Genomic DNA, 7,228 nt, shown 5'->3' with positions numbered 1-7,228 from the left:
GCCATTTTTTGTTATTCCTCCATCTGTAACTGTAAATCCAGATTTATACAGCCCTCAGATAATAGACAGAGGTAATACGTTCGATGCAGATATCAGGTTCCAACTTTGGAAAAGAAAATCTCATATCCCATCGATCGTCGCGTCAGCAACACCCAGATCACGGACTGTGTATCTGTAGTTAATTTTACTCACATGCCGACGTGTTTATCGATTAAGAAGTAGTGAGAATTTTGACTAATGACCCCAACTGAACGCAATAGCTTGGACCGATGCAATGGCGCCTCGACGTCGTGCAAAGTCCTCAAGCAAAGATCATCACTCACGTGTATATGCTCGTCATCGATATGTAAACACGCATTGTTATGTGAATCAACCCATGTTATCCATATATTACTCCATTATTACTTCCATATCAGTGCAGGACAGCTCGGTCGGTTGCTTCCAATTTAAGCTACACCACATCAGGACAGATCTTGATGTGTATGACACTAACTCTGAACTACTTCTTTCGATTCACATTACTTGATAATATTAATATAGGTGTATCTGAATAAATTTTAATTATAAATACATCTATTTTAGCATCAAATAATATGAATCGGAGTAAGTATTAATTAACTTACACCGGTTGACTCATGAACGTACATCGTGTGGTGAACATCCAATACACTCTGATCGATCCATCGATCGGCTATTGCGCATCACCGACACTCACTATCTGTAGTTAATTTCAACTACGATACGGATGTGATTAAGATATACTGACAACTTTGATTAATTCAACGGAAAAGCTTGGACTGGTTCAATGGCGCCTGGAAGTCGTGCCATTGACATAATATAATGCGCATTAGTTTTCACGAAAGTCTATCTTCACTAACTTAGATCAAAATTATTAAGAAAAATATCTATACATACATAACCGTATGTATACTATATTGACTCATGAACGTACATCGTGTGGTGAACATCCAATACACTCTGACCGATCGGCTATTGCGCATCACCGACACTCACTATCTGTAGTTAATTTCAACTACGATACGGATGTGATTAAGATATACTGACAGCTTTGATTAATTCAACGGAAAAGCTTGGACTGGTTCAATGGCGCCTGGAAGTCGTGCCATTGACATAATACAATGCGCATTAGTTTTCACGAAAGTCTATCTTCACTAACTTAGATCAAAATTATTAAGAAAAATATCTATACATACATAACCGTATGTATACTATATTGAAGTAACTTCACAACAAATAACAGTATTGGTTTGATATTCTGGATGTTGATCTTTTTTGTATAAATTGATCAAAATTTTGCGTGGTTTAATTTTGAAAAAATCTTATAGGCACTACGAGAGTACTCCCTCCAAGGTTAATCTTTAACCAACTATTAATAATTTAATATTAATATATATAATCATATGTATATGAGTATATTAATATTGCATTATGATACTATTAAAACTACCTCCGTCCCGAAGCTTAAGGTTTTTTTTTTGAAAAGTCAAACCAAGTAAAGTTTAACCAAATTTTTAGAATAATCTATCAACAAATAAAAAAAATTGTAGATACAATAGGAAAATATATTTTATTATATATTTAATAATATTAATTTTGTATTTTGCATGTTAATGATTTTTGGTAAAAACTTAGTCAAATTTGACATAGTTTGACTATAAAAATAATATAAGCCTTAAGGTTTGGGATGGAGGTAGTATTATTTAAATTTCCTAAATAATATTATATTTTTACATATAATCAGTTAAATTTGGCAAAGTTTGACTTCAAACAATTTTTTTACGCGAAGCAATATGAAATAGTCTCTCCATTCCATATTATTTGTCGTAGATTTGAATGTACTCGCTCCGTCCCAAAATGTAAGGCGTCTAAGGATTAGTCAAAAGTCAACGTTTTTAAAGTTTGATCAAGTTTATACACAAAAGTATGAATATTTACAACACTAAATCAATATCAATAGACTCAACATAAAGTATATTTTCTTAATATGTCAATTCGATATTGTAGATGTAAATGTTTTTTCTAAATATTTGGTCAAAGTTAGTAAGGTTTGACTTTTGACCAATCCTTAGACGCCTTACATTTTGTGACGGAGGGAGTACTATATTTAAATATGTCTAGGTATGTCTGAATTAGTGACAACTAATATGGTATAGAGGTAGTAGAAAACAGCAAATGAGAATCTTTAAGCAAACATCGTCACTGACGTATGCCGCAAACATCATCACTCGCTCATGCCAACCCATCAGATCTCCCCTCTCCACTCTACATAAACCGACAGAACTAGCTCTCTATCAATCTCACAGCCTAGCTAGCTGCTCTAAGCAATGGCCGAGATGTGGCAACTCAAACCCCTTCTCCTGCTCATCGCCGTCTTGCTCGGCGCGCTGGCGTGCACGGTGGCCGGCGACGGCGGGATGCCACTGGTCATTCCCATCACCAAGGACGCGGACACCTTGCTGTACAGCGTCAGCGCCCCCGTCGCCGAGAACGACCAAATCACCAACCACCTCGTCCTCGACCTCTCCGGCCCCATCATCTAGATGGCTACGTCGCGCTGGGGTGCACCAGCCCCGCGTGCATGCAAGCGCACCGCTTCCACCCGCCCAACTGCCCGCAGACCGGCTACGGCAGGCCTGACGCCGACAATCCCCGCCGCTGCAAGTGCACCGCCCACCCGTACAACCCCGTCACCGGCGACACAGCGTCGGACGACATGACGGAGTTCACCACCTCCGTCAACGCCACCGACGGGTGGAACCCTATTTACACGGTGTCATTCATGGTATCAACGTCCTGCGCGCCGGAATCCTTGTTAACGGGGCTGCCGTGGAACAACGTTGGTGTCGTGGGGCTCGCGAGCTCCGCGCTCGCGCTCCCCGCGCAGATCGCGGATACGCAGAAGGTGCCCAACAAGTTCGCGCTCTGCCTCCCGAGCGCTGTCAGCAACGGCGTGGCCATCTTCGGCGGCGGCCCGCTCTTCCTACTCCCGCCAGGGACCCCGGACCTCTTCGCGACGCTGGCCGGTGACACGCCGCTCCGCAAGCATGGCAAGTCCACCGGCTACTACATCTCGGCGGACAAGGGCATTGCCGTGAACCAGATCCAAGTTCCGCTCGACGGCTATGGGGCGGCGCCGCTACTCATCGCGCTTTCCTCCACGATCCCGTACACGGCGCTCCGGTCAGACGTCTACCGCGCGTTCATCACGGCGTTCGACCAGGCCACGTCAGAGATGGCACGGATCAAGCCGGAGACGCCGCCGTTCGAGCTGTGCTACAACTCCACGCAGCTGAGGCAGATGCGGATGGGCTACGCCGTGCCGCAGATCGACCTGATGCTGGAGGGCGGCAAGAACTGGACATTGTTCGGCGGCAACACCATGGCAAGGGTGAACGACAACACGGTCTGCCTCGCGTTCGTGGAGATGAGGGAGGAGAACAAGCAATACGGGTACGGCGGCGGCCCCAAGGAGGCGCCAGCGGTGGTGATCGGAGGGTTCCAGATGGAGAACAACCTGCTGGTGTTCGACGTGGAGAATCAGCGCCTCGGGTTCAGCTCGCTGCTCTATGCCAAGCATACGACGTGCAGCAACTTCAACTTTCTCAAGTTTCCCATGCCTGCGTAGCGTGACTCGTTACAAATTTCTGCTCCGTGCCTGCGTGGGAGTATGATCTAGCTCTCTGGTTTCTCCCCTGATCAAATTAGGTTCATTTTCGATGTTGCATTCTGGTAAGAAGAATAAAATGGGGTCACTTCGCGTAGTATCATGGATCATACAGTGAGGGCTTAAGCAACTTCATCATAGGATAGAAAAATTATAAGAATAAGAAGCATATGATTGAGATGTCATGGCTAGTTAAATTCTATGGAAAGATGAAGTGTTTGATCGTATCAAAAGAATTATCCATGAGGTCTGACCTTTTACATGTTTTGTACTACAAGGCTATTATGCAACAAGATTTTTATAGCATATGTTCCTATGAATCAAACAAATTGTGTAGAAATTATTCCCATAACATATAAATCCTACATAATTCTATAAATATCCTATGAATTAAAGGAGCCCTGAATACTCTAAGTAAGACCATTTTTTATTTATTTTTGCGTAGGCCACCACACAAGTCATGTCTGCAACATATTGCGTGTAGTTAGAAAATATTCTCATGCATGGACGTTGTAAGAATCAGTTTTTTTTTGTTTGCTACTTTCTTCTATTTTTTATTATATCATGGTCACTACTTTCATTTAAGTCTTCAGAATTTCATTTCTAAGTCGATGAATTTGAAACAACGGCCCCATCTAGGGCATGTTTTGTTGTTTCCTATTTTTCCCTCTTGTAGAATGAGATGCAATACTCGATATATTGATCGGATGCATATGGCGGTACATATATAGGCCACGTCCTCGACTATACAAGGAAGGAGGCGGGCTCAATAATAAATACAAAGATATGTATCGGTATACATAACTACAGAAGGTACACATCCAGATATACAAGGATATGTATCTCAACACCCCCCCCCCCCCCCGCAGTCGAAGCGTCGCCTGGTCAAACGCATAGACTGGACCGGAACTCCTCAAATGATGCCGTAGGGAGACCCTTGGTCATGATATCCGCAAATTGTTGGGAGGTGGGCACATGAAGTACTTGAATGTGTCCAAGGGTCACCTGTTCCCGAACAAAGTGGATGTCCAGCTTAATATGCTTGGTGCGGCGATGGTGTACCGAGTTGGCGGAGAGGTAGACGGCGGAGAAGTTGTCGCGGTAGACCACGGTGGCTTTGGTGACAGGACATGAGAGCTCAACGAGGAGTTGCCGCAGCCATGAGACCTCAGCAACCGCGTTAGCAACAGCCCGGTACTCCACTTCGGCGCTGGAGCGAGAGACCGTGGGCTGTCGCTTAGACAACCAGGAGATGAGCGAAGGTCCGAAGTAGACGCAGTAGCCAGACATGGAGCGACGCGTGTCGGGGCAGCCTTCCCAATCGTCGTCCGAGTAGGCGACGATGTTCGTGGAGGTGGAGGCGTGGAGGGAGAGGCCGAAGTCCATGGTGCCACGAATGTAGCTGAGGATCCGCTTGACCGCAGCCCAATGAGGATCACACGGAGTGTGCATGTGAAGGCACACCTGCTGGACAGCATACTGCAGCTCGGGGCGGGTCAAGGTGAGGTACTGCAGGGCACCGACAATGGAGCGATAAGATGACGCGTCCGTGGCCAATGAACCATCCGTGGCGGAGAGCTTGGACTTCGTGTCGATAGGCGTGGCCGCAGGTTTGCAATTAAGCATACCGGCGCGGTCCAGGAGCTCGTGGGCGTACTTGCGCTGATGAAGGAAGAAGTCGTTGGTGCGACATACGACCTCGATGCTGAGGAAGTAGTGCAGGGGCCCCAAGTCCTTGAGGGCAAACTCAGCGCGAAGACGCTCGGTGATCTGTCGCAGGAGGTCCGTGGAGCTGGCCGTCAAGATGATGTCGTCGACGTAGAGCAGCAGGTACACGGTGGTGGCGCCATTGTTGTACAGAAACAGCGAGGCATCGGAGCGGGTGGAGCGGAAGCCGAGTTGGTGAAGAAACGCTGCGATGCGCTGGTACCAGGCGCGTGGGGCCTGCTTGAGCCCGTATAACGAGCGCGAGAGCAGGCACACATGGTCGGGGTGGGCGCTCTCGATGAAACCCGTGGGCTGCCGGCGTAAGACCTGCTCCTCGAGATGGCCGTGAAGGAAGGCGTTGGAGACGTCCATCTGGTGCACGGGCCACGCACGGGAGACCGCGAGCTGAAGGACGGTGCGGATCGTCCCGGGCTTGACAACCGGGGCGAAGGTGTCGGTGAAGTCTACGCCGGCACGCTGGCGAAAGCCACGAACCACCCACCGCGCCTTGTGACGGTCGAGAGTACCGTCCGGATGGAACTTGTGCTTGAAGACCCACTTCCGGTGATGATGTTGGCGTGAGGGGGTCAGGGAACAAGCGTCCATGTCTGGTTCCGCTGCAGGGCGTCGAACTCGTCCTCCATGGCCGCAAGCCACTGCGGGTCGCGGAGAGCAGCCCGGGCAGAGGCGGGCAGGGGCGACAGCGTGGATGGTGAAGGCGCGGAAGTCGACGCGGTGCAGACATACTCGTCCGAGGGGTACCGTGTGCTCGGGACGCGAATCCCTGCACGGGCGCGCGTGAGGGCCCCGTGGCCGGCGGCGGAGGAGGCGGAGCCGGAGGCGAGGCGTCGCTCGGCGAAGACGGTGCGGCGCCCGAGCTGAGACTCGAGGGCGACGCAAGCAGCGTCGAGGCGGACGAACCCGGTGAAGGCGCGTCGCCCGGCGAAGACGGTGCGGCGCCCGAGCTGAGGCTCGAGGGCGACGCAGCAGCGGCCGAGGCGGGCGGCCGGCACGTGTCTCGCGCGGGTGTCGACGTGGGGTTACCCGAGACATGGCTCGAGGGTGACCCAGAGGGTGCCGAGGCAGCGCCCGAGCCAGAGCTCAAGGGCGCGGCGGAGAATGACGAGGCAGTGCCCGAGTCCGAGCTCGAGGGCACTGCAGCCGGCGGACCTGCCGTGGCAGGGGGTCGACGCCGGGGACCATTAGTAGTCGAAGGAGGAGTGGCGACCACCTGTCTCTATGCAAAAGGAAAGCAATGCTCATCAAAGTACACGTGCCGGGAGGTGATGACGCGGTGAGAAGCCGGATCATAGCAGCGGTAGCCTTTGGTGTTAGCCGGGTAACCAAGGAAGACACAAGGAACGGAGCGCGGGGCGAGTTTGTGAGGGGCGGTGGCGGCGATACTAGGATAACAACGACAACCAAAAATCCGAAGACCGTCGTAGGATGGAGGGGAACTGTAAAGGAGGTGATGAGGTGCATAGTTCCAGCGGGGACGACACGGACGAAGGTTGACAAGGAGGGTGGCAGTGGCTAAGGCGTCAGGCCAAAAGGTGGGGGGAACATGGCTGTGGAATAGGAGGGTGCGGACGCAGTCGTTGAGGGTGCGAAGGATACGCTCGGCGCGGCCGTTTTGTTGGGACGTGTATGGACAGGTTAGACGGGAAATAGTGTTGTGAGAGGAGAGTAGGGTGCGGACGGCGACATTGTCAAACTCTTTTCCGTTGTCAATTTGTAGGGCGTGGATGGGGCGACCGAACTGGGTGGAAACATAGGCGTAGAAGGCTGTGAGAGTGGTGGCGACATCAGACTTTTTACGGAGGGGAAACGTCCACA

At 50.0% G+C, this 7,228-nt stretch overlaps 1 pseudogene; it reads left to right on the top strand.

Annotated features, from left to right (window-relative positions):
- Positions 1-2,354: 2,354 nt before the first annotated feature.
- Positions 2,355-3,646, top strand: LOC124662411 (annotated as a pseudogene).
- The last annotated feature ends 3,582 nt before the right edge of the window (positions 3,647-7,228 follow it).

Source organism: Lolium rigidum, chromosome 6 (assembly GCF_022539505.1).
Source record: "Lolium rigidum isolate FL_2022 chromosome 6, APGP_CSIRO_Lrig_0.1, whole genome shotgun sequence".
In the NCBI taxonomy this organism is placed as follows: Eukaryota; Viridiplantae; Streptophyta; class Magnoliopsida; order Poales; family Poaceae; genus Lolium; species Lolium rigidum.
The sequence above is the reverse complement of the archived record's forward strand: the minus strand, read 5'-3'. Positions and strand labels throughout refer to the sequence as shown.